General features: G+C 39.3%; 1 protein-coding gene and 1 long non-coding RNA gene across 3 annotated transcripts in view; one reads left to right on the top strand and one right to left on the bottom strand.

The window, feature by feature from the left end:
* Positions 1-4,137: 4,137 nt before the first annotated feature.
* On the bottom strand, positions 4,138-7,324 carry LOC121396886. Its single transcript, XR_005963242.1, has 3 exons — positions 7,075-7,324; positions 4,780-4,861; positions 4,138-4,454 (listed from the first exon to the last, which is right to left on the bottom strand). It is a non-coding gene; the product is annotated as an uncharacterized LOC121396886 (long non-coding RNA).
* A 3,525-nt stretch (positions 7,325-10,849) lies between these two features.
* Positions 10,850-25,646, top strand: part of nek6.L (NIMA-related kinase 6 L homeolog) — a 132,506-nt gene continuing 117,709 nt past the window's right edge. Inside the window, exon 1 of one of the 2 annotated variants that reach the window (XM_018228464.2) lies at positions 10,850-10,949. The gene's annotated coding sequence lies outside the window, so the exon portion shown is untranslated. The remainder of the gene's footprint in view (positions 10,950-25,646) is intronic. The other variant, XM_041571846.1, reaches the window with a different exon arrangement.

Raw genomic sequence — 25,646 nt, forward strand, 5'->3', positions numbered from 1 at the left:
CATTTCTAAATATACCACTAGTAGCTCCCCATCTTCTGCTGATCCATAGCACATCCAACCGGTCTCCAACCAGACTGACTCAAGGTGGTGCACCTCTCTTGTGGAAATAATATTACGTTTAATATATTGTAGTTCTTAGCAGTGTCGGACTGGCCCACCGGGATACCAGGAAAACTCCCGGTGGGCCCAGGTGTCAGTGGGCCCTTATGCTGCTAAACTTTGGCCTATTTCATGGCCATTCCCAATTCTATGAGAACAAAGAGGCTAAATAGATGGCATAATAGAGTATAGTATGTAAAGATAACAAACTAGGAGTAACGAGGTTTGATTGAGGAGATGAAGGATTTTAGTAGTGGGCCCCCCTGGTCTAAGGTTTTATGGTGGGCCCGTGGTCTAAGGTTTTTGGGTGGGCCCCTGGTGTCCCAGTCCGACACTGGTTCTTAGTGCCCTTTGCAGGTGAAAATGTACTGACTGCTACCAGGCCCTGAGGGAACCCAAAAAGACAAAAACTCTTCCACTTCAGAACAAAACAATATACAATATACAAAGGGGTTCACTTATGTGTCTGGCATTGTAGCTTATGCATTCATGGTTTCACTCTTGCTTAGTAGGTACTGCCTTTTGTATTCCCACTTGATTCTATTGCTAGTTATTTCACACTTCAGGCCAGATTCAATTCAACCACAAAAAGGTTTATCGCATCACTCATGGACTAGATTCAATTTGAGATGCAGTTCAATTCAGAAAAACTCACTTTTGTATCACGTGAAAACTTTATGAAAGTCTATGGGAAGAAACTGGAATTGAGTTTGGAGAAAAGTTTTTTCCTCCTCGAATTGAATCTCATACATGAGTTTTTACATGAAAAACCATGAAATAACATTTTTTTTAAGAATTGAATCTGATCCTTTGTCTCTTTAATCTTGTTGCATGCACTGATCTACTGTACTGCTGCTGTAAATGTGTTGGAGACATACTGTATATATAAAGGGTAGTAATACTGATTATAGCAAATGCTAGCCCTGACTATTTGGTAGCCATGTTTCAGATTATATTAACTCTCTTCTCCTGACTTAGCAATCTTGTACAAGTTGTACTACGATTTTGTCAGCTATCTCCTGTTTTTTATAAACATACACGATCCCTGCTACAAAACGCCCTGGGATAACCCGTCTGGCTTGTCAGGCAGCTATACACTCTTCTCTTCTACAGAAGACCGCTTACGGTCAACTTTTCGAATACAGCCTCAGATAGTGTTTCAGCTACACGTCGTATCTGGCCACACTACCGTGGCAATGTAATCGCAACGGATGATAACATGCCACCATTGCACAACCTAGCCAAAATGACATAAACGCTACGAGTGATACAACTACTGGAATTATGTTCAACTAATAGCTACTCACCTCATACGGGCCCCTCGCTACATATCTCCGGTACTCCCACAAAGTTATGGAAAAATATCTGGGACAACCTCCTACCATGACTTCTCGCAGAACGATAACTAAACCAAAAGATAAGAAACAGGCACAAGAAGTCGCTCAAGCGGAAAGTGACTCAGAACCGGGTACCCAACTTGACCCCACTTCTTCACAAGTCGAAGACATGGTCCAAGTTCTGGGCCCTCTGCTTGACCAAAAACTGGCGAGTATTAAAGAATCTGTTTCTGAAATCTTACAACAGATGACTAACCAGTCCCAAAGATTGTCCCAAGCGGAAGACAGGATATCCACACTAGACGACAACATGGCCACAGCACAATCTACTATCGATCTGCAGCAAAAAGAAATTTCGATTTTATCAGACAAGGTGGAGGACCTGGAGAACCGTAGTAGGAGAAACAATTTGCGGTTGGTGGGAGTTCCTGAAACAGTCAAGGCGAAAGACTTGGACAAACTCATTCATGAATGGTTACCTAAAGCCCTCAACATTGATGACCAACATCTCCCTTTCCTTATCGAAAGGTTCCATAGAATTGGACCACCGCCTGCTCAGGATGCACAACGCCCGAGGCAAGTTATATTCAAGCTACTGAACTTCACTGATAAGACCAGAATATTGGAGGCCTACAGACGGAAACGGAATATCACCTATGATGGTCACCCAATCTTACTCTTCCAGGACTATTCTGCATCTGTGACGGCAAAGCGTAGAGAATTCGCTCCTGTTTGCAGGAAACTCTATGACTCGGGATACAAATTTTCCCTCATGTTTCCAGCGAAACTGAAGATAGTCGAAAAGGACACTAATAAGACACAAATCTTTGAAGACCCCAAACAAGCATCCACCTATCTTATGTCCAAACTGCCAACTTAAGAACACTGCCAGCTTTCACCACATAGTCTGACGGACTGTGTCCCGAAAACTTGGACTCTTGCTGAATGGACCTTTGTGGGACTCTGACTCCTGGTATTGCCAACGGACTCTGTTACAACTGCACTTGCGGATCTTCGCTCCACGGATATGCTTTTCCTCCGCCCAGTGGTGGCACACGACCGAACTGATCCATACACTTGATCCACTAGGGACTTCCGAGCAAACCCTGGAGCCCATCTGGCTCAACCTGTCTTGACATGCTCCGGGATCCTGGACTGGGACACTTGATTTGATCCTGCTGAACTGCTCCTGTCCCGAAGCACGGGTTTTCAATGGTTACATAAGTTTGTTAAATTTTCTGCAGGACACTGAATTTTCTTGATTCTATGCATGTCTCTGCGCTTTCCCTCCTTTCTGTTCTCTAGCTTGTCTACCATACTACTGCTAGAATACTTAGTTGAACTTTTGCTCTCTGTTGCCTATTTTCTTTTGATCTTTTATACCCAGTAAGGCTGTATCATGCAACAAATGGTTGATATTGCTGAACAAAGAAATTTTCTTTTGCTATTGTATATAGTTTTATTGTTTTTATTTTGTCAAGTGACCAAGGTAGAACTACACACACCCCTTTTTTGCAGCTGTAGTACCGGCTGTCTCGGGATGACATCTGCTCGCTGGGACAGAGCGTTCATCCCCAGGTTACAATTGTCCACCCTCACGACTCCCAAAGCGGGAATAGGTTAATATTGTCACAATGGGTGACCCCACACAAAGCTTACCTCCTGCTGCTCAGCCCAAACATCTTAAGCTACTTTCATGGAATGTGGATGGTTTAAACACCCCGGTTAAGAGACGAAAAATCCTAGACTTTTTAAAAAAAGAACATGCCCATATTGTTTTATTACAAGAAACCCATTGGAAAAACACTGACACAACGGTGTTAAAAGATTCCTGGATACAGGAACAAATCACGGCATCGTGCAACACCAAGTCTAGAGGTGTGGCGATCCTATTAAACAAATCTTTGCATGGTTCAGTGACAAAAACACATAGCGATAAAAATGGCCGGTATTTGATTATAGATATAGAAACACCGGATGCTAAATATACTGTGGTGAATGTATATGCTCCGAATGATGACAACAATTTTTTCTTTACAGAACTAATGCAAAGGATTGACTCCTGGGGACCCGCAAACCTCATAATTGGTGGCGACATGAACACAGTGTGGGACCGCTTCATGGACAGATCGGACACAGCATCTAGATACCCGATCAGAAGGATCACTCCATTGCACACACTATGTGAGTTTCTGAGCCTACATGATACCTACAGGTTCACGCACCCCGACACCAAAGACTATACATTTTACTCTGGGGCACATAGACTACATTCCAGGTTAGATTACTTTTTTCTTGCTGGCTCTCAGCTAGCTAACATTTTGACCTCTACAATTGGCAACATATGTGTAACTGATCACGCACCAATTTCCCTGACTTTGAAACAACTTGTTTCTAAGGCTACCTCATATAACTGGCGCTTTCCCTCCTACCTGAATAATAACACGGACTTCCAAAATTACCTTAAGCAACAATGGGCTAACTATCTAGATGATAATATGCAACACTGGGATGACCGGAACTTACTGTGGGCAGCTTCCAAACCTGTTCTGAGGGGGCACATTACAGCCTATATAATACGACAGAAAAAAACTTTTCATGATAAATACACCTCCCTGCAAAAGGAACTCACAAAACGTTACAAGACATTCAAACTCACAAACTCTGAAGCAGATAAAATAAAATACATGGACACAAAGGCTTTGTTTAATACTTTATTACATGACAGCGCCCAGTACAAAATTTCTCATATGAAAAATAAGTTTTACAGGTGGGGGAATAAATCGGGGAGACTCCTTGCCAGAATAACCAAACCCCATACGGCGCAACACTTCATTAAGAAATTAAAAACGGAGGAGGGTTGGGCTCGGGACACTGAAGCCATTGTAGCTGAACTTGAGACATATTTTAAGCGCTTTTACGAAGAGAATCAGGATCATCCAGAAGAAGGCCTCTCTTTCTTACGTAATGCCCACTTATCCAAACTTTCAGTGCAGGACAGGGAGGTCTTAGACGCACCTATTACAGAACAAGAATTAACATCAACAATAAAACATTTGAAGAATGGGAAATCCCCTGGCCCCGATGGCTTAAGCGCAGAATATTACAAAATCCTTCTCTCGGAACTCGTCCCACTGCTCACCACACTTTTTAATAATGTTCTACAGGGCTTTCCCTTGTGGTGTGAAGCGAATGAGGCGAGAATTATATTAATTCCAAAAGAGGGGAAGGACCCCACCCTCCCCTCCTCCTACAGACCGATTTCTCTTCTAAATCAAGACCTGAAATTGTTAACCAAAATTATGGCAGACAGGTTACAACTCGTTCTCCCACATATACTTACCGCTCACCAGGTGGGGTTCCTCAAGGGACGTTACCCGGTCCAGGCTCTCCAGACGGCAATAGCTACCCTGTATCAATGTAATCTGGAGAAAAGAAAACACGGTATACTAATTAACTTGGACGCTGATAAAGCCTTTGACAGAATAACGCATACTCACATAAAAAGACTACTTAAATTTCAACACTTTGGTATACAGATGCTCAACTTATTTAGGACCCTATACTCGCATTCTTATACCCATGTTACCGCTAACGGACTGAACTCCCCTAGATTTTTGATACAGAGAGGCACGAGACAAGGATGTCCTCTTTCACCGCTACTTTTTAATCTTGCTTTGGATCCTTTACTACACCATTTACTTAACGATGACACCTTTGCAGGTATCCGAGTTGGCACGCAACAAGTGAAACTAGTAGCATATGCAGATGACATCCTCCTTTTTCTAAACAAACCTCGAACAGAACTCCCCGCAATCCTACACAAAATAGAGACTTTCGGAACCATAGCGGGATTTAAAATCAATCTAGGGAAATCTGAAGCCCTACGTCTGCAACACACCTCCCCATCAGATTGGGCGAACCCATTTCCCTTTCAGAAAGCTACAACGCATATAAAATTTCTCGGAATCCGATTGACACAACATCACACAGATATGTATAAATCCAACATTAGATTTACCATAGATCAAATTGAACAAGACACCCGCAAATGGATAAATACAAATCTTACATTCTCTGGTAGAATTCACTTTATTAAAATGGTGATTTTCCCCAAATTACTTTACAAATTACAAATGTTACCATATCGCATATCCTCCACAGACAACAAGCGACTGCAACGCATTTTCAGAACCTTTATCTGGAACAACAAACGTCCAAGAATAAGAGTCGCAACCCTCCACCTACAAAAGCAGGATGGTGGACTCAATCTTCCAAACGTAATGGAATATAACGACGCAGCTCTTCTTAGATACGCGGGAGATTGGCTCCACCATAGAAACATATATACCACGGCCCTTTTCGACGAAACTTTAACAGAGGGGAATTCACTTAACTCGCTTTTGCATACGCCACTTCAGGAAATCCCCAAAGATACACAGGCTAATCCTTTATTTATTCACACATACAGAACCTGGCACTCCATCCGCAAAAAAGCTAACCTTTCCCCCTTTAATTCGATAAATCTTACTTGGCTAAATAACAAAGCGTTCCCCCCAGGCCTAAACAGTATTCCTTTTAAATCATGGCAGACGAAAGGTCTAAAAAACATGAAGGATGTGATTACGATTACCAACACAATTCAACCAGTTGCGACCCTGGTCCAAACATACCCATTTTTACAACCTCATCTATTCTCATTATTACAACTTACACACTTCATCGCGACTCAATTAGCTAAATTAACAGATGTAGACAAGACCAACCCAATTGACTTGATATGGCCAAAACATGACACAATTAGATCAACTGCACATATTTACAATCTAATCAGGACAACCATCGAAGTAGACATCACCACCATAAGCTTTACGAGATGGAAAACAGTTCTCCCACATTCAGATAATGTAGATATCCTCCGTTATCACGCCCGACTGATGAAACTACTACCGGCTAGCACATACCAAGAAATGTCCCTACAAATATTGCATCATACCTATTTGACTCCTTTGAAGAGATTCCATATTGGCACGGCGGTCTCAGATAGTTGTTTGAAATGCGGGGATTCGAGAGCCGATATAATACACTGCCTCTGGTCATGCCCACTCATGCAACAGTTCTGGAGGGAAGTCGCCAGTTACTGGGAAAACCTGTCGGGGAAAACTCTAAACATTCACGCTACTTGGGCCATCTTTAGCAAACTGGAGCCTACCTCATATATCTCCAAACCAGAACGGGCTCTGGCTGAAAGGCTGGCAGCAGCGGCCAGGAAAGCCGTTTTACATACCTGGTTGTCCCACCTTCCTCCACCAATGTCCTTGGTACTTCAGAAACTGCAATACATATTTCACTTAGATTGGATAGAAACCTTAACGAATAAGGAAAGCCATACGGACACATTTTTCGATACCTGGCTGACGCATATTAACGCACTCCCACCGCATACTAAACTACTGACCATTCAAACTTTTCAATATACTACATGGTATGAAAGGGAGCTGCTGCTGGGGACCGATCTTGTCTGTGAGGCGGAACAACAGCTGATGAATAGAGGTGATCTACAACACTCAAATTCAACGGGACCCCCCAGGAGCCATTCCCTTAATCGAATATTGACAGGCACTCTGTGAGTACGAACCTTTTCATACTTCTCCCTACTGTTAGTAGTTAATGACATGCTGGGTCGTTCTTCACCTCATATAGATAGCAGTATATTTCCCTGGTCCATTCTTTCCTGGTCACTTGACAACGGCACGGAATGCTGATTATAGCTCTTGCCTTCTACTCCTTTGTTCTACCCTTGACAAAAACATTGTTATCTTATTTACTTTTTTGGTCATGATTTTGTTTTAATTTCTTTTACTTGTATTTTGGAAAAACTAATAAAAACATTTGAGAAAAAAAAAAAAAAAAAAAAAACATACACGATCCGTATAGAAACTTCTTAACACATCTTGAGTAATGAATATTTTGTAGGATATACTGTATATATTTTTTACTATACATACAATATATCATTTTATATGGGCAAGTACCTCCTTCCTCTAGCCTCTAACACTGGGAGGCCCATTTATTTAAGGTCGAATTTTAGTGGTAATAGAGCTTTTTTTTTGTAACTTACATTTTTATTAATTTTAGACAGTACAATGCAGTTATGCAGGCACAGCATGTCAGTCTCAGTAATTTTTCAATAAAACTGTATTTATATCAGTGAATTTGTGATCACTATGGCATTTGTAATTCTGCATATAATATAGTTAGTCAAATAGAAAAGGAAGAATCAGAATCTGTTCTGTCATGACATGTATGTGTTTGCGGAGGTCAGTAGGATGTGTTGGTATTAGGTCTTTTTGAAACCACAATTAGACTCCATTTTTGTAAATCACAAATGCCATGAAATTTATTAAAAGATCCAAATATAAAAATTACAAACAGAGAGAAATGCTTAACAATAAAAAAAAATGTAAAGCTGGAACCTCTAAAATTTGAATTTTTCAGACAATTACAAGTGAAAAATAAATCTGAAAACTTCTAAAAGTCTGAATGGTTAAAAAAAAAAAGGTCCAGAAGGATCATCGCAGCTTCCATTGACTATTTTTACTTGGAGAACTTTTGTATTAGAGGTTTTTTTTTTGGGCCCCACAGAACCACAAGGTTTTTTTTTTAAAAAAAAAAAAAACTACTGGCCCAGTTACCTTTTTTCTATTAATTCACTGGCAGCAAGTATCTTTTACCAATGTGATTAATAAAATGCAAGTCAGGCGGCAACAATGTTCCCTCTAATTAATTCTTGCCTATGTCTGCAAAAAAATATTTTATGCACACATTTTAAATGTGCAAATTTTTAACAAATGTGTAATTAGTTCAAAATAGATACAAAATATTGTATTTTCACATAAAAGTCTTTGTTCGCACCACAATTTTCTGTGTGCAAGAGAAAAACACACTGTTTAGTGGGAACATTGGGTGACAACCCTACAGAGAACATGTTGAAGTGGCATAATGCACTTATAAAAGTACACCCAGATGCATTCACTAGAGCAGCCCTGTACTTGTCCACTGTCATAGACAAGTCTTCAAAGAGAAAGAAAGGGATAATCGCTGGGGGTGCCAAAATAGTGGTTCTGCTCAGTATTGGGAGATTTTTGGTAATTATAACTTTCTTTCTCCTGGGCCTGATAGTGCTACCTCATCTGTGCCCCTGCATTGCACATAATTAGTGGGTGGTAGGGTTGCCACCTGGCTGTTTTTTTCCAGTGATGCCTGCAAGGTGCATGAAGCCACCAGTGATATAACAATAGAGTTAGCAGACCCCGTGTTCTCTGGGGGCCCAGACCATGGCCAGCTTCCTCTATAGCTGCTCTTGCTCCTGAAAATTTGTGTGCTTTGTTGCGAACTATTTGCAGCAGGCAGGCATAAGGGGTGGGTAGGTAGGCTGTTGCATGCTGGGTCCATCCGAAGTTTCTTTGCAGGGGGGTCCGGCGCCACATTGTTACGCCGCTGGAAGCAACATATTATTAATCCATCCCAGAGTGCCTGTTCTCCTGCAAGGTGAGACTGTGGTTTTACTCCCTATATTATATAAAGTATAATGACATAGAGAGGGACTGGGAGGACTGAGAGTGCTGATAGAGCCAGGCTTGCAGTATGTACTGTATCTAAGCAAAGTGATGCCTTCTGGAATGAGAAGGTATTTACTTGTCTCATGCCATACACACAGCACTGCCTAGATACCAAAAATGAGAGTTTTTATTCACTCCTTTGTGTCCCTTTGGCCAACTACTCATCCAGAACCGCTGGTTTATAGCACAGATACAGCCTAATGGTTGTATAGTATCTAAGGAAATGCTTGGTGAGGTCATCACTGTGTCTGTTTTGAAATGCTTGGTGGGTCCATCAATGTGTCTGTCATGAAATACTGAGGACTATCTCTGTGGGTCATGTAATGTTTGGGGGGTATTGCCATGAAATACATAGGGGCCACATTGTGTTACAAAATTACATTCAATATAAAGGGTTGTGTTTTTTTTTTTCATTTTATGGTACTATGGAGGTGTAGATGCAGGCCTAGATTTACAAACTAGCTGCCCCTAGGCCAGCTCTGCTCATCTCCCCGCTCCCCTGCCGGTGCTGTCCCCTCCACTTCCCTCTGCCAGACGTGGTCCCCTTCCTCTTCTTCCTTCCTGTGCTTGCATGAGTGCACGCTCAAGTCTTAATAGTCGGGAACAGCACAGGAGACTGACGTGTGTCTCCAGTGCTAGTAGCTGATGCGGCTGGGCAGCATGCCACCCCTCAAATTCTGACGCCCTAGGCCTGGGCCTTTTTGGCCTTGCCACATATCCAGGCCTGTGTGGATGCAAAGGGCAAAATTTTTGCCACTGCCATGCAGTTTTTCAAATGTTGGGAGGTATGCTTTGCGCCCTGTCCCCATGTTTGTAAATGACTCCAGGAAGCAGAAATGCATAATAAAATCCTGCTTTCCGTTAACAATTTTACAAGTAACTTTTAAAAGAATAAATATTTCTAATTAATGCAGAATTGCTTAGAATTAAAACGCCATTTTGCATAGAGATATCCTTTAAAGGGGTTGTTCACCTTCCAACACTTTTTTCAGTTCAGTTGGTTTCAGATAGTTTACCAGAAATAAAGACTTTTTCCAATTACTTTCTATTTTTTTATGTGGGACTGTTTTTGTAATTTTTCACCTTCCAAAGCAACTCTGAGAGGGGAGTGGGTCGCTGACCCTGTAAACTGTTCTAAATTGATACATTTAGTTGATACTGTAACATTTCTTATCTTTGTCCCTGCTGAGCGGAATCCCTGAGTTTCATTAAAGGCAGCTGTTAGAATTGATACAATAAATGCTGCTGAGAAACTAAATGTTGCAAAATTGTAACAGTTCAGAATTACTGAGCTGCCAGACTGAAACACCAGAGACAGGGACATTCAACTTTAAACTTAAATTTTGGAAAAAACGTTAAAAAATAAAAAACTTAAAGGAATTTAAAAAGAAAAAAAAAATCTTTTTTTTTCTGGTAAAAAATCTGAAAACAATTGAACTTAAAAAAGTGTTTGAAAGGTGAACAGCCCCTTTCAGGGTGATTGACTCTGGCCAGGTGGCAACCATAGGCAGCAAATAGAGTCAGGCATAGAAATCCACCTCAGCCCTATTTCTCATACAGTAGGAACTATTATTCTCATTAGCACAGGCTGCACATCTGCACATCCATCCAACAACAAACTTAGCAGGAGTGTGAGAAAGTTAGTTCCAGACGATGAATTGCCAGCTGTTATAAAATGGGATTCTAATTGGCTGCCTGTCATACACAAGAGACATCATTGGCTGTGTATAAAAAGTAGCCAATCAGGACCTGCACTCTAGGCCAATAGACGCATGCTTTGCATACTATGCTTAATACAGTCAGCCCGCCTCTCAGTTAGGCTAGAGCTTGTCATTGCTTCAGAGAGTACACTGAGCAGACAGGAAGCAACAGCTTCGGGGCACAGTTGGAGGTATGTCAGACCCTAATTTTATAGAAGTTACTTTAGCAACAGGTTCTGGAATGTCTTTTGTCCCACTGTCCTCTCTGACAGTGTCCAGCAGCAGTTGTGCAACTCTAGTGTTGAGCAAGTTGTCACTCTCTGCTTCCTTTGCCCTGCTTTCAGCATACACAATGCAGGACTCTTATCTGCCTGCAAGGGATCTCTTATAATAAATCAAGCAAATGCATGTTGTTCCAACAGTGCCAGTCTTACTACTTTACCTCCTGTAAGGTATGCCCCGTCACATGCATGTTGTTAAAATGGAACACGTCCGTCTGTCCCCAAACATTTTAAATAAATCAGATTAATAATTTAATAAAAAGGTTCTCTTTATGGGGGGAAAAGGTTTCTTAGTGTCTTTGTCTTTGGCATGTTGTACCAGGCACATCTTGGCATCCTTTAAAATTTTGGAATGATTGCAAAGTTGGACACTGATTTCTGTGTATACAGTATAGCTGGCACTAACATGTATATACACTGCCGAGCTTCCGCTGTGTATAAAACACTATAAAACTGTTTATACATATATAAGCTGGTGCTGAGTGCTGTTTATGTGTGTGCACAGCTTTCTGTGTATACACTGCTTTACAATGAGTTAGACAGAGTTTCATCTGTGCATAGTGTCTGCTACTGCATATACTGTATACTGCATAAAGCACACCATTTTATACATATTTACCTAACACTAAGGAGGTTTGAATGCCAAAAACTTTTTGACAATAAAAATCAGAATCTTTAGTGAAAAAAAAAACATTTTTCAAGATTTAATATACCCCGAGGATAGAAAAATTCAGAATTCGAACATCCGGCATCTCAGACCTGCCGAGGTGGTATATAAGTCAATGGGAGAGGCCCCTATCTTATTTTGTAAGTTTCTACGGTCTCCACTGGAATTAAACAGAAAATCCAACTATTTCTGACTTTTCTGGCAAAAAGCCGAAAAATTCAGGCTTTTCGAGGACAGAATCGTATGATTCGGATTGTCGCTCAATTTTATAGGGTTTGTCACCAATCCAATTAAATTGTGTTTTGTTTTATAATACATAAGCTCCAATCTTGGATTTTAGTTTGGTCTTTTTAAATTAAATTTTCATAAATAATAAACTAGGTTCAGACTATGTTGCTAAGAGTTCAGCATCTCTTTTTCTAGCTGGTAGGTTCCTGTGTACCATATTGCGTCTCTGCTGTTCAGCACCAATTTATGTGCTCATACATTGTATTTGCACACATTTCTCTGTACAACTGGGTAATGAGCTGCATTCTGTACTGCCTGGCACTGAGTAGCTGACAATTTTTTGTGTACTTTGTCTGTTGCTGAGTAGGCCACAGTGTTCTATCCCTACATTACCTACGTCTAAGTATTACTTTGTTTTCTGTCGCTTACAGTGCTGTTTTTGTCATAAGGCAAGTTGAAAACCTCGCCTCATGTGACAAATATGCCCCTAATTTGAGAGCCAAATTTCCAGTATTTTAACTGGAAATTTAACTGGAAAATCTCTTTGTGTGTAAGGGTGCAGTTGCACACTAACAATTCTGCCCCTTCACCCCTCTAAATTCCATAACTGTCTAGAACTGCATTTGCAAAGCTTTCTTAAGAGTATGTATAAAAATTAAGGGTATGGTGTGAGTATAACAGGGTACATAAACTATAACACATTGTGGGTTATGTAATGAAAATTGCAAAGTTTGCTACATATCTAATTACCTATAGCAACCAGTCAAAAGGTAGCATTGACTGGTTCGCTGTGTGAAATCAATCACCATACTTTGTCAAGGCATATGTTGGGCCTTTTATTATCAGTGGGGGTACGTTAGACCAGATTCAATTCAGCGAGAAAAAGTTCTCATGGTTTATCACATGAAACCTCATGGGCCAGATTCAATTTGAGAAGAAAAATTGTGTCCAAATTCAGATCCAGTTTTTCCCCATAGATCTCAGTAGAGTTTTCACGTGATAAACTGTGAGATAAGTTTTTCTGAATTGAATTGCATCACAAATCGATCTCATCCATGACTTTTCACATGAGAAACCATGAGATTCTTATTCTCACTGAATTGAATCTAGCCCTATAGCTACCGGTTATAAAACCCCTCATTATACTATGCTGATTGCAGTTACAACAACTACTGTGTATAACACCTCATACTCTATTGAATGTATGCACTAAACATAACTTCTCTATTAAACTCTGACCTTTATCTTATATAAATTGTATTTTGCAAAATAACTGGTGATCTATTATATGTGTTACCAAGTGAAGTACAAGTCATGCTTAGCCCAGCTTTACTTCTGGGTATGAAACTGTGCAGGTGCTGGGCTGACATTACAGGGTGAAAGCTGACCTGTAAAGCACGGAGAAGGCAATTCTAGAAAACCAAAAGGGGCATAAATGTAATAGGTAACCATAGAGCAACACTGTGTTGGTACAAAGTAAAGGGCATCGTTTTTTCTGGGGCTTTACTTGCACTTTACAGACTGATAGCTTGTACCCTATTTATGTGTTGTGACTAGAGTATAGAGTATGTGAACACAACTTTGTATGCACTATTTAGATGCACATTTACACCTTTGTTACGGGTTTACTCATATTTTTCTACTTTACACCCTTTGCTAAGGGCACTTTAGTGTAAAATGATACCAGACATTGACATGCTAGTCATGGCCTGTGGCAGAACATATGATTTAAGCAGATGTGTGGCACGTAAAATAACTTTGTGCAGTGCAACATGAATGATCACGCCTTGCAATACTGTGTCTCCTAAACCTATCATTTTTTGTTCTCAAATTTTTGCAAAACTCCTAGTAGTAAAACTACAGCTAAACATTCCTTGTTCCAGTTAGGTAAACAACACCTGATGGAATTTCAAAACTTTCCAATCAAGATCTGATGTTGATCAGGCAGGGTATTGCTTTGGCCCCAATAAGCTACCAACCAAGCCAGTCAACAACAAGAACTGGGTCATGTATAGCTAGGATGTCTTTAATATTTGTTAATTAAATGATAGGTAAGTGCAGAACAAAGACATGTAATACAAATTAAGCTAGGGTGTCGACATAATGGGCTGGATTCAATTTAGTGAGAAAAAGTTATCTTGTGGTTTATCAATTCGAGGAGAAAAAAAAACTTTTCTCCAAATTCAGTATCAGTTTTTTCCCATAGACTTCAGTTGAGTTTTAACGTGATAAACATTGAGATACGTTTTTCTGAATTAAATTGCATGTCAAATTGAATCACGTTCATGACTTTTCATGTGAGAAACCCTTTTTTCACTGAATACCAAAATAAACTGTTATGTGCATAGTAAACTTCAACACACTGGCAAACCTGGCTTGTGATCCTGCTGTACACCTGCGTTGTTATCACCAGCTGTCTATCATGTTTGTATACCAAATTGTTGTTTATGATTTGATTGGACATGGCACATGCTGTAACCCATTCAAAGCTAGAGGTGCATTACCATGTTCATTTCCCTTGTCCTTTGTTTCCACGTTTTCTGCAAAAGACTCTTTACACAAAATAGTTTAAAAAAGCAAAGCTGAGTACTGAGTGTATATCAGTATACTGTACTGTGCTATATGTTTTATAAGTTGGCTTGCTCTTGCATGTACCAGGCCAGCTCACATATGAACAATGGTGCTAAATTGTGCAAGTATAGTTGCCAATAGCAAAAATGTAAGCAAATACCAATTTAGTTACTGTTGCCAACTTTATTTGTGCAGTTTAGCACCTATGTTTAGAAATGAGGCTTGAGGTTCTAGTGGCTTCTGGGTAAGTGATGCACCCTACTTCAAATTTCTCCGGATGCAGAATTTTTTGTGAAGGGGTTGCACCTTTAGAGTAGTAGTGGAAAGTTTTGCAACCGGTATATAATTATATAACTATCTGTAAGTGTTTCCATTACAGTAATATGTAGAGGGAATCAGAAATAAAGAGTTTGTGTGCCTTAAAGGTATAAGCACTAAGGGGTTGGGTGGCTTTTTATCAAGTGAGGGAGTACAGGGTTATGGAAGATAGCTCATAGTACAAGTTGATCCAGGGACTAGTCCATTTTGGAGTCAGGAAGGAATTTTTTCCCCCTCTGAGGCAAATTGGAGAGGCTTCAAATGGGGTGTTTTGCCTTCCTCTGGATCAACTGGCAATTAGGCAGGTCTTTTTTAAACCAAACTTACTATTGTACTACTATGTTACTATTTGTGCATATGGTGTAAGTTCTTTTAAACAGCTAATGCCAATTTAACCCAAGACTTTGGGTTACATTTTAGGAAATCATTGTCTGTCATAAAAAGATATAACGTCATGCAATCATTTATTCTTAGTTTAACACGTGCAAATGAAGCCCTGTGATTTGGCAGCACAATGTCAGCACCAGCAAGCAATTTTGGTAAATTCCGATCAACAGTACATAGTCAAGTCATTTTACTGGAGTCAAATAAATGTATACAGTATTGAAGATGGGCATTTATATCTACTGATTCTGACACATGCACTTGGAAATTAAAGGAGCTTTGGACTTTTATTGACTTTGAGTGTGACTTTTGAGGAAGAGACAGTTGTGGGTATAGGGGTATAGAATGTTCAGTTGGACAGCTGTTATGATGTAAAATAGCAATAAATGTCTGCAAACAAGATAAAACCAGGGAAATATAAGAGTCCTGTTTTTCTGAGGGGCCCACAAACTTTTAGTTATGACAGAGTTAGACATAGAGTAAGGGAACCCAAGGCATAATTTAATGAAGCATTACTCTTTATCTCACTCAATCTAACTGCATACTGTGTTCCCCATTTTTGTCTGTGTACACACACAATTTAAGTCTTCATAATGTTTTTTTCATATGAGATCAAGGTTTTTTTTTTAAATTTTACCCATTCAAAAGGGAAATGTAATTTAGTTTGTAGACTTTGATTGTGGACATTCAGCTGCCCAATCATATGCATGGTAAATCTCATTTATTTTATTGTTATAGCTTAGTTAATTAGAGCTAAATTTGAAGCTGCTTTTGTAACAAAAAAGCTGTGGCTGTGTTGTATAAATAGGATGAAGTCTGGGTTAAACAAAAAATGTGATTATTCAGTAGGATGTGGGTAGGCACATGTTATAGGGGCAAGATTGGGATGCAGGACACAAAATAGACTTTTCTGTCTTCTCTTCTGTCTTACCCTTGGGTGAAAATGTTGGTAAGGGGGGTTGTGTGCAAGTCCAACCAAGACTTGGGCAGATCTCTAAGACAGTGTCAGTTTGGCTATAGGCAATCCTACATTATGTCACAGGAGCAGAACTTGACTGCTCTTCCACTTACCCACATAAGTCCACTTATTGGCTATCCAAAGGGTATTATTCCATTTATTAGATCCAAATTCTGCAGACCTGGAAGTGATTTGCCTCAAACGTAACATGGGATCACAGGTTAAAATTTATGAGGACAGATGCAATGAGGGGAAAATGTATACTTCCAACAATAACTTAGTATACCAGAGTCTGAACCAGCCAAGTGCCTGTACCTACCTGTAAGCTATTTATCTGTGCTAAAATACAGCAGTAAATGTAAATAATTTAAATTGATACGGTTACCTGTACCATGGAATAATCTTTTTATGACACAAGTAAAATACAACATGATAATTTTTTTTTATCAAAAGTGATCAAGAGTAATGGAAACCTTAAAAGGAGCAATATAAACAGTACTGATTTCCATATGTCTCTTATTTATTTAAGTGTAAAGTCTCTTATTATTTTTGCTTCATTAATGACATTTTTTAACATTTCAAAGTATAAATTGGATTTTCCTTCCAGTATTGGTGGTCCAATAATGGTTTGTACTCCCAGGCAGTGGGAATTCATATCTGGGTCACTGTTCCAGCATTTTTCCACCCACTTAATTCAAGTTGCAGCACATTAGATTCACACTTTGCCAGTGCTTTATCTGTGACATGATCCACTGTGTCAACGAGCCGCTGAATAATAAATGCTCTTTACTGCCAGTTAATCATTTTCTGGAAATATCTGCCTACTTATGATGACCTGAAATGCAAGCAGGCTGCACTTCATATGCTCTTGACATATGGGAAATGATAAATACATCTGTGGTATTGTGCAAATTGACATCATGTATGATGTTTCAACTTAGAGGAATGGTAGTGTAGTATGAACTAGGGATGCACGTAATCCTTTTTTTGGGGGATTCAGCCAAATCCCTAAGCCTTCATGGAAGATTGAGCCAAATCCTGAACCAAATCCAAAACCTAATTTGCATATGTAAATGAAGCATTGGAAGGGTCAATGAGGGTTCGGCCAGGCACTTGGATTCAGCTAAATCCAAATCCTTCTGAGAAAGGCCGAATCCTGGCCGGATCACTAGTGTAAATAATCAAGGCTGATGCTTGCGTTATCTGATCTTTTATCCCTAAATGATTTGCTTAAAATGATCTCTAGGGGACAGATATACGTAATTCAGAGTTTTCAGGATCCCATACCTGTATTATTATGGCATGGTTAAAATGCACAGTGCTTCTTCTGCAAGATATACATACTATACTTAAGCTGCCCATAGACATTAGGATTTTTAAAAGATCTTTTTGTTATCATAAGACCAAGCTTATCTTGAACAGATTGTTTAAATGTGCGATTTCTCCATCAACTAAAAAGACCATTTCAAGCAATGTTGTCAAGTCGAAGCTAGGAAAACTGAGGGTGGCTGCCTGCTTGGCCCTTCAAACAATTGGACAATAAATAGATTTCACTGTGACAATGAAAAATTTCTAACCTGGCCGATCAATTTTCTGACCAGTGTCGATTCCCGCAAACCTCACGATAATTTGATGGATTTGTCAGATCACACAAGAATTGGTCGTTCGGGAGAGAAAAATCTTAACGTCTGTGGCCAGCTTTAAACAAAACAATGCTCCAACGTGAAAATCAGACTTTTGGACCAAACAATTATCTAATTTGTGATTTAAACAAATACATGGTTATATTTTGTTGATACAGTTGTTCATTATGTGTGTCTGTCAAAGGTTGGAGTCCCTCAGCCACAAACTCTTCAGTTCTGGCCAAATGATAATGATCTGATGTAATTACATGCCTGTTGCTCAGAACTGCTACCCAAGAGGCCATACAAGACGTGTTTCTTTCAATCAAGTTGTCCAACCATATCGTGCATTACTAATATAAGGGTAACTGATGAATGCAGCTGCCATAGCACTAAAAAAGTTACCATATTCATTAACTCTACTTGTTTTAAAATAATCTCCATATACTGTAGTTGTGCTAACGGCCATTTTGTGTGTCCTGCCTCTTGCACGCTGAATTGTGCACAAGTGCGTCTATTGACACTGTGGGAGTTACCGTTACCCTGAATATGGTGCGCCGCATCAGCAGGCACAACATCTAAATATCATGAAAGAGAGTCTTAGTTGCACTTGCTGGAACCAGTCTTTTATATCTTATTCACTATTGTATTTTGTAATAAATAGTTAAAGCTTCATTTTAAAAGAAGATTTTTGAATGTACCTAATTATTCAAATAGTGATTATCTTTTCTGCCGCTGATACAGTTAAATAGATGATTTTGTTGACCTTTAGACTCTCTGGTATTTTCAGCTGAGAAATGTGGCAAGTGTCCATTGATTTCTGGTTTTGGAAATAGCTGGAATTCCCTTGCAATTATAATTATTATTTTTTCTTTGGCCTTCCCAGAATATCTGCACTTACACTTATAGCAGAGTTTTCTTCTTCATAGATTTGCTCTTTTCTGGGCCTTTTAATAGAGAAAAACATTATATAATTCCTTTGTTCAATTTTGATACCCAAGGCTATAAAAATAACAGTGATAACAGCACTGCACAGAAATAATGAATAAAACACACAGCGTTCTACAGTCTGCTGGAGTGCACATTTTTTTATGGAAACCACACTAGTATCTATTTAGTCTATTCTCTTTAGAGAAGCCTCTCATTTACCCATTCAAGGCACATTGAAATTCTCTTTTTTTATTTTGAATTTAATAGAAATAAGGTAGATTCTGTGAGTAGTTAAGTAGTAAAATAAATGAAACACTGTTGATGTGATATATTTTTTTCCTCATAAGGTTTCCAGGCACAGACTGATAATTGGGGTTCTTGAGCTTGATCAAATCATTGCTTATTACACCCACTGGTATGTAAGGCAGCAACACAGGAGTTCCACTTCTTCATGCTTTTGGTCAGTTTTGTTACTGTGCCTCATGTTTGTTGCAAGTTCTTAAATTCTGCCTCAACTGTAAGTCGCCACACAACTCTAGGCCAACCTCTCTTCCACTTCCTATCTGGTACAGCTTAGTACAGGATTGTTTCACCTCCATCACCTTTGCATTGTAAAGGTGGCCACGTCCTTTAGATGACACCAAGTTTAGAGGTTTTTTTTATACCTCGAATGAACTCACAACTCAAATGGTTTCTTATTTTAGAAAAAAAACTGGAATGCAAAAAACGAAATTTAGCAAATTCGAGTTGCGAAACCCGCAAACTCAAATTGATCAAGTTTTCAGAACGAAAAAACTCGAACTCGAACATCATGTAGGCTATTAACATCTTCAAATGGTTCAAGGGAGCTCTGCCATTGACTCCTACATGACCTTGACAGGTTTTAGATGGTGTATTTTCAGATTCCAACTTTTTCCAGGGTTGGGGTATAATAAATCTCAAAAATTTTGAGTTTTTTTCTTTAAAAAACATTGAACATTTTTTTTAACCTGAACTGTGAGTTTTTCAAAGATATTTGAAGGCATTTGAGGTAGGAGACAAAGAGGAGGAAGGGGAAAGAAAGTGGATTGAGACTGACAACATTTAGGGTTGCCACCTGTCTGGTTTTGACCCGGACAGCCCCGGTCAAAACCAGACACCCCCGCCTGGAGTTAATGTTCAATAAGTGTTGAAAAGTGTTTAATTGTGCCAAAAACAAGGCAACTTTTTGGGCCAACACTTATCGGAGTGCTGCAGTGTGAATTTCTTGGTTCTATGGTTACCCTTGCAGTGGGGTTAGAGGCCTGCACCCGACACTACAAAGAGCAATTGGTATAGTAGAGCTTTTCCTCTTTTTTTTACTGGCACTGCTTTCGTGCTCCTAGTGAATGTCCTGGTAGGGACAATCAAGGGAACGCTATCACAACATGGTGTGATGTGGCCTTTTTTTTTGCACTCTGTACATTGCCATCCCCCTTGTATATAAGCCCTTACATGTACTACTACATCAGAAATATTGGAATATACTTTGGATGCCTGTAACCTTTAGAGCAATCACTACACTTGTGGCTTTGTGCCTTTATGTGTTCACAAAGGACGTCCATGACTTGAAATATCCATATATATTTAATAGTGTATTAGCCCATAATATTTGCAACCCATGGCTTCTTTTTATATATTTTATTTTGGTCATGTGTTTGCCTCAAGGTCACATTAAAACCAACAATATTTCATTTGAGATGCAAGTATTTTATTCAGCATTCGGCAATATAATCAGTCCCCAAATCCTAATCAGTCTAACTAGAGAAATATCAAATCTTTTCTTTGGCTTGTCTGGTTTTACATCTTTGAGGACTTGCATGTTGAGTGTGATTAAAGAAATCATTAACAGTTTGTCAACACATGGCAATCCCCGATTAACACAAGGTCAGAGAAAGGATTCCTTAGGGTTGAAGCAATATTTCAATTTCGGTATGTTTACACATTTAACAAGCTCTGAGATCCCTGTCCTTGCACTTGCTATAGATCGCTGAATTCTGATTTACCTAATGCCGTGTTTAACATCATTCACGGCAGTGTGAGAATCTTCTGCAAAACATCAGTTGACTTGGCAAGATAACTTTTCTTTGAGGTGCTGTTTTGGCCATGTGGTGGTAACATACATTTCGATAGTTATATTTTTACTGATGTACGAAAAAAATCTATAAAAAGCAGATGCAGGAAGCAACAAGCTTGACCATCTGTCAGGTGAGCTTGCAGTGGGACATGTAAAATAATGCTGATGAAGTGTCCTGGACTTGAAATTCATCAGCCATAAGTTGCAGAAAATAACAGTTATGCGTGTATGTATACATAGTTAACCATTTTAATACAACATATATATTAGGCAAGAAATAATACTGCTGTAAAAATATATCTAGCTATGCTTACATAAGTGTTGAACTCCATGCACCAGTGTTTATGAAGACCGATCCAAACAGGGCTAGACCTGTTAAGACTAGAGTCTTTGTTAATTGTTTAATGTCTGTTTGGTTAATTGTTTAATGTCTGTTTGGTAAGTCCTGGACATTACCCAGCTACATAATGACTTCAATGTAGTACAGTAATGCAGTATTTTGTGTTAAAGCCTATTGTTGTCAGGTTTACTGTGATGTAATTGGAGATGATGTAACAGTTAACCCCAATACTTAGGGCCATGAACGAAGACAGGTCACATAGTAGATACACATAATGTGAACAAGGCGACAGGGCCAGATGGAATACACCCTCAGGTTCTAAGAGCACTTAGTTCAGTTTTAGACCAGCCACTATTTCTGATTTTTCTTCTAGTATGGTACATATATATTGGAGGAAAGCTGATGTCTTTCCTATATTTAAAAAGGAATTATGTTCTCAGCCTGGCAATTATAGGCCAGTAAGTTTGACATCTGTGGTAGGCAAATTATTTGAAGGCTTGTTAAGGGATTACAGTCAAATTTTTGTCTTAATGAATGGTACAAGCAGAAATCAGCATGGCTTTATGAAGGAAAGGTCATGTCAGACAAATTTCAATGCTTTTTATGATGAGGTAAGTAGGATGCTAGACAGCGGAGGAGCAGTATATGTGATCTGTTTGGATTTTGCCAAAGCAATTGATACAGTGCCCTACAAATGACTGCTTTCTAAACTATAGGCTGTTGTACTTAATGAAAACATTTGCACATGGATAGGAAACTGGCTACATGATTGGGTACAGACAGTAGTTGTTAATGGTACATTCTCTACTTGGAGTAAGGTACTTGGTGGGGTCTCTCAGGGCTCTGTATTGGGCCCACTTTTATTTAACTTTGATTAATGACTTAGGGGAGGGTATTGTAAGTAATGTATCAGTTACATAGTTACATAGTTACATAGTTAAATTGGGTTGAAAAAAGACAAAGTCCATCAAGTTCAACCCCTCCAAATGAAAACCCAGCATCCATACACACACCCCTCCCTACTTTTAATTAAAATTCTATATACCCATACCTATATTAACTATAGAGTTTAGTATCACAATAGCCTTTAATATTATGTCTGTCCAAAAAATCATCCAAGCCATTCTTAAAGACATTAACTGAATCAGCCATCACAACATCACCCGGCAGTGCATTCCACAACCTCACTGTCCTGACTGTGAAGAACCCTCTACGTTGCTTCAAATGAAAGTTCTTTTCTTCTAGTCTAAAGGGGTGGCCTCTGGTACGGTGATCCACTTTATGGGTAAAAAGGTCCCGTGCCATTTGTCTATAATGTCCTCTAATGTACTTGTAAAGTGTAATCATGTCCCCTCGCAAGCGCCTTTTTTCCAGAGAAAACAACCCCAACCTTGACAGTCTACCCTCATAATTTAAGTCTTCCGTCCCTCTAACCAATTTAGTTGCACGTCTCTGCACTCTCTCCGGCTCATTTATATCCCTCTTAAGGACTGGAGTCCAAAACTGAACTGCATACTCCAGATGAGGCCTTACCAGGGACCTATAAAGAGGCATAATTATGTTTTCATCCCTTGAGTTAATGCCCTTTTTTATGCAAGACAGAACTTTATTTGCTTTAGTAGCCACAGAATGACACTGCCCAGAATTAGACAACGTGTTATCTACAAAGACCCCTAGATCCTTTTCATTTAAGGAAACTCCCAACACATTGCCATTTAGTGTATAACTTGCATTTATATTATTTTTGCCAAAGTGCATAACCTTGCATTTATCAACATTGAACCTCATTTTCCAGTTTGCTGCCCAGTTTTCCAGTTTAGACAGATCACTTTGCAAAGGTTGCAGTGTTTGCAGATGACTCAAAACTATGCAGACCAATCAATTCCATCCAGGATGCGGCATCCTTAAAACAGGATCTTGACAAACTGGCAATCTGGGTGGCTAGGTAGCAGATGAGATTTAATGTTGAAAATGTTTAGTCATGCACCTGGGATGTAAATATATGCAAGCCACTTATACCCTTAAATGAGAAGAAAGGCTGGAAGCACTTGGGGGTGCCACATGTTAGGCACCCCCAAGTGATTGTAGTTACTTACCTGAAACCCCAGGCCGGTGCTCCTATCAGCAAAAAACTGCACAGGCCCGGAGTTATATCAGTGAGCACCACGCAGCGATCCACTTCCGTCTTCTTCTGTCTTCAAATTTCCGAGAGAAGAACATCGCTCCATGGTGCTCACTGGTATAACCCCAGGCCGGTGCAGTTTTCTGATGATATGAGCACCGGCCTGGGGTTTCAGGTAAGTAACTACAGTCACTTGGGGGTGCCTAACATGTGGCACCCCCAAGTGCTGCAAGCCTTTCCTTCTCCTTTAATGGGACTGCACTAGTCAAACCCATAATGGAAAAGGACATTGGAGTCCTTGTAGATAATAAACTTGACTGCAGCAAGCAATGCCAGTCAGCAGCTTAGAGGGAAAAAAAAGGTATTGAGCTGTATTAAAAGGGACATAGATTCATAGGAGGAGGGGAAATATTCTTCAACTGTACAGAGCGCTGATAAGGCCGCATCTAGAATATGCCATACAGTTTTGGTCTCCGGCGTTCAAATAGGACATTATTGAATTAGATAGGGTCCAGAGAAGGGTAACTAAGCTGGTAAAAGGTATGGAAAGTCTCAGGTATGAGGAAATACTGGCCAGGTTGGGGTTGTTCACACTGGAGAAGAGATGCTTAAGGGATGATATGATAACTATGTATAAATATATAAGGGGGTCCTATAATAACCTCTCTTATGCTTGATTTACTAGTAGGTAAGACACAAGGCAATCATTCCGATTAGAACAAAGGTGATTCCGGCTAAATATTCAGAAGGGATTTTTTACAGTGAGAGCTGTGCAAATGTGGAATTCTCGCCCTGAATCCATTGTACTGGTAGATAGCTTTAAGAAGAGGTTGGATGGCTTATTAGCAAATGATAAAATACAGGGACTGGTCCGATTGCCATTTTGCCAAAGAAATTTTTCCAATTGGACCAGTCTGTGGATCAATGTTGTACTAAGGCATTTTTCAATAACCCTGTATTTCCTCACTTGCTAAAAAGCTTCTTGAAGCTTTCTTATGTATCTACCAGTACTTTAGGGAAATAATTCCACAAAGCTACAGCTCCCAGACACAAGGACACTCATTAAGATTTCAGAAGAAGTTTCCATCCTAATACTTGGAAATTCCATTTTATTACAATGGAACCTCCTTCTGAATTCTTAATGGATGTTATGTAGTTCCATTATGTATTTATGAATTATACTGTGAACCAATAAGCCTCAAACATATTTTCAGTGGTATAACTTGTGCTAATGAGGTCTCAGAACAAAAGGGCTCCTTCGGCAAAGTGTGGGTGGTTGGTGGGATTTTAGGTGACACATACTGTATGTATACTGCAGTTCCAGAAAATGCAATACGCCCCCAAGCAGTTGAGAAGTGTCATCCATTTTTAAAAGGCTTGTTGTGATTAGCCTTCTTCCTTCAAAGGAACAATTATATGTATTCAATGGTTATAACCACTGAAAACGTTATTAAACGAATAAAATCTTTACCTACAAAATCTAACTACAAGTATTAACAAAAGGTTGTAATAAAGGAGGTGACCTTTTTCATTTGGAGAGGTCACCAATATAAGATTTTCATGTGGAGAACTTATAATGCTGGCTTAATATATAGCGGTTTGTCTCTTGAGGCCTATTCTATGCATGGGATTCTTATTGCTGGAAGTTTTTGATTTGCCCATCAGTGCCTTTGTTAGTGCCAAAATAAGTTTGTGCATAGAATTCTGGAAAGTTGAGTTCTAGTATTGCTATTGTATGGAATCTGAGATTCCATCTGCAGTACACATACCACAGACACATTTGCTTGCTGTGACTCATCTGTGCGCCATATGTTTCTGGAAAATACCATTTAGTGAAATTTTGTACTAGTTTATTGTAAATCAAAACACTGTTTTATACACATCAGAGTTCCTAAATTGACATAAGTGGCTGTAAATTCCTTGAATTCTCAGGTACGCCTTTTAAACTGTTCCGTTTTAAACAGCAATGAGAGTTCTTTGATTCAAAATTAGTACTGGCGTTTTTTTAAGATATGTTTATTGCAAAAATGTATATCTAAAGGGAACGAATCCTGTAAAAAGTTAGGTCTGTACATTGTTAGTGTTTGTTATATGTTCTGTTCATCACAGTTTAAGTTTATTTTAATTACTAAAACATTTCTCAAGACAAATGTAAACTCAATCATTTTACCGATGTTAATAATAATCCCTTCTGCCTTTTTTCTGTCTATATAAGATAGTATTATAATTATGTTTTTGGTGCTACGGGTATCTAACACATTGTCAGGGGCCCTATCGGCTCCCAAGGAGGAAGCTTAGGGTTAAAGTCCAAGTTTACGGTATCCAAAAGGGGTCAGGCGTAAGCGTAGTCAAGTTCAGGCAAGAGTTCAACA

This window comes from Xenopus laevis, chromosome 8L (assembly GCF_017654675.1).
Source record: "Xenopus laevis strain J_2021 chromosome 8L, Xenopus_laevis_v10.1, whole genome shotgun sequence".
Lineage (NCBI taxonomy): Eukaryota > Metazoa > Chordata > Amphibia > Anura > Pipidae > Xenopus > Xenopus laevis.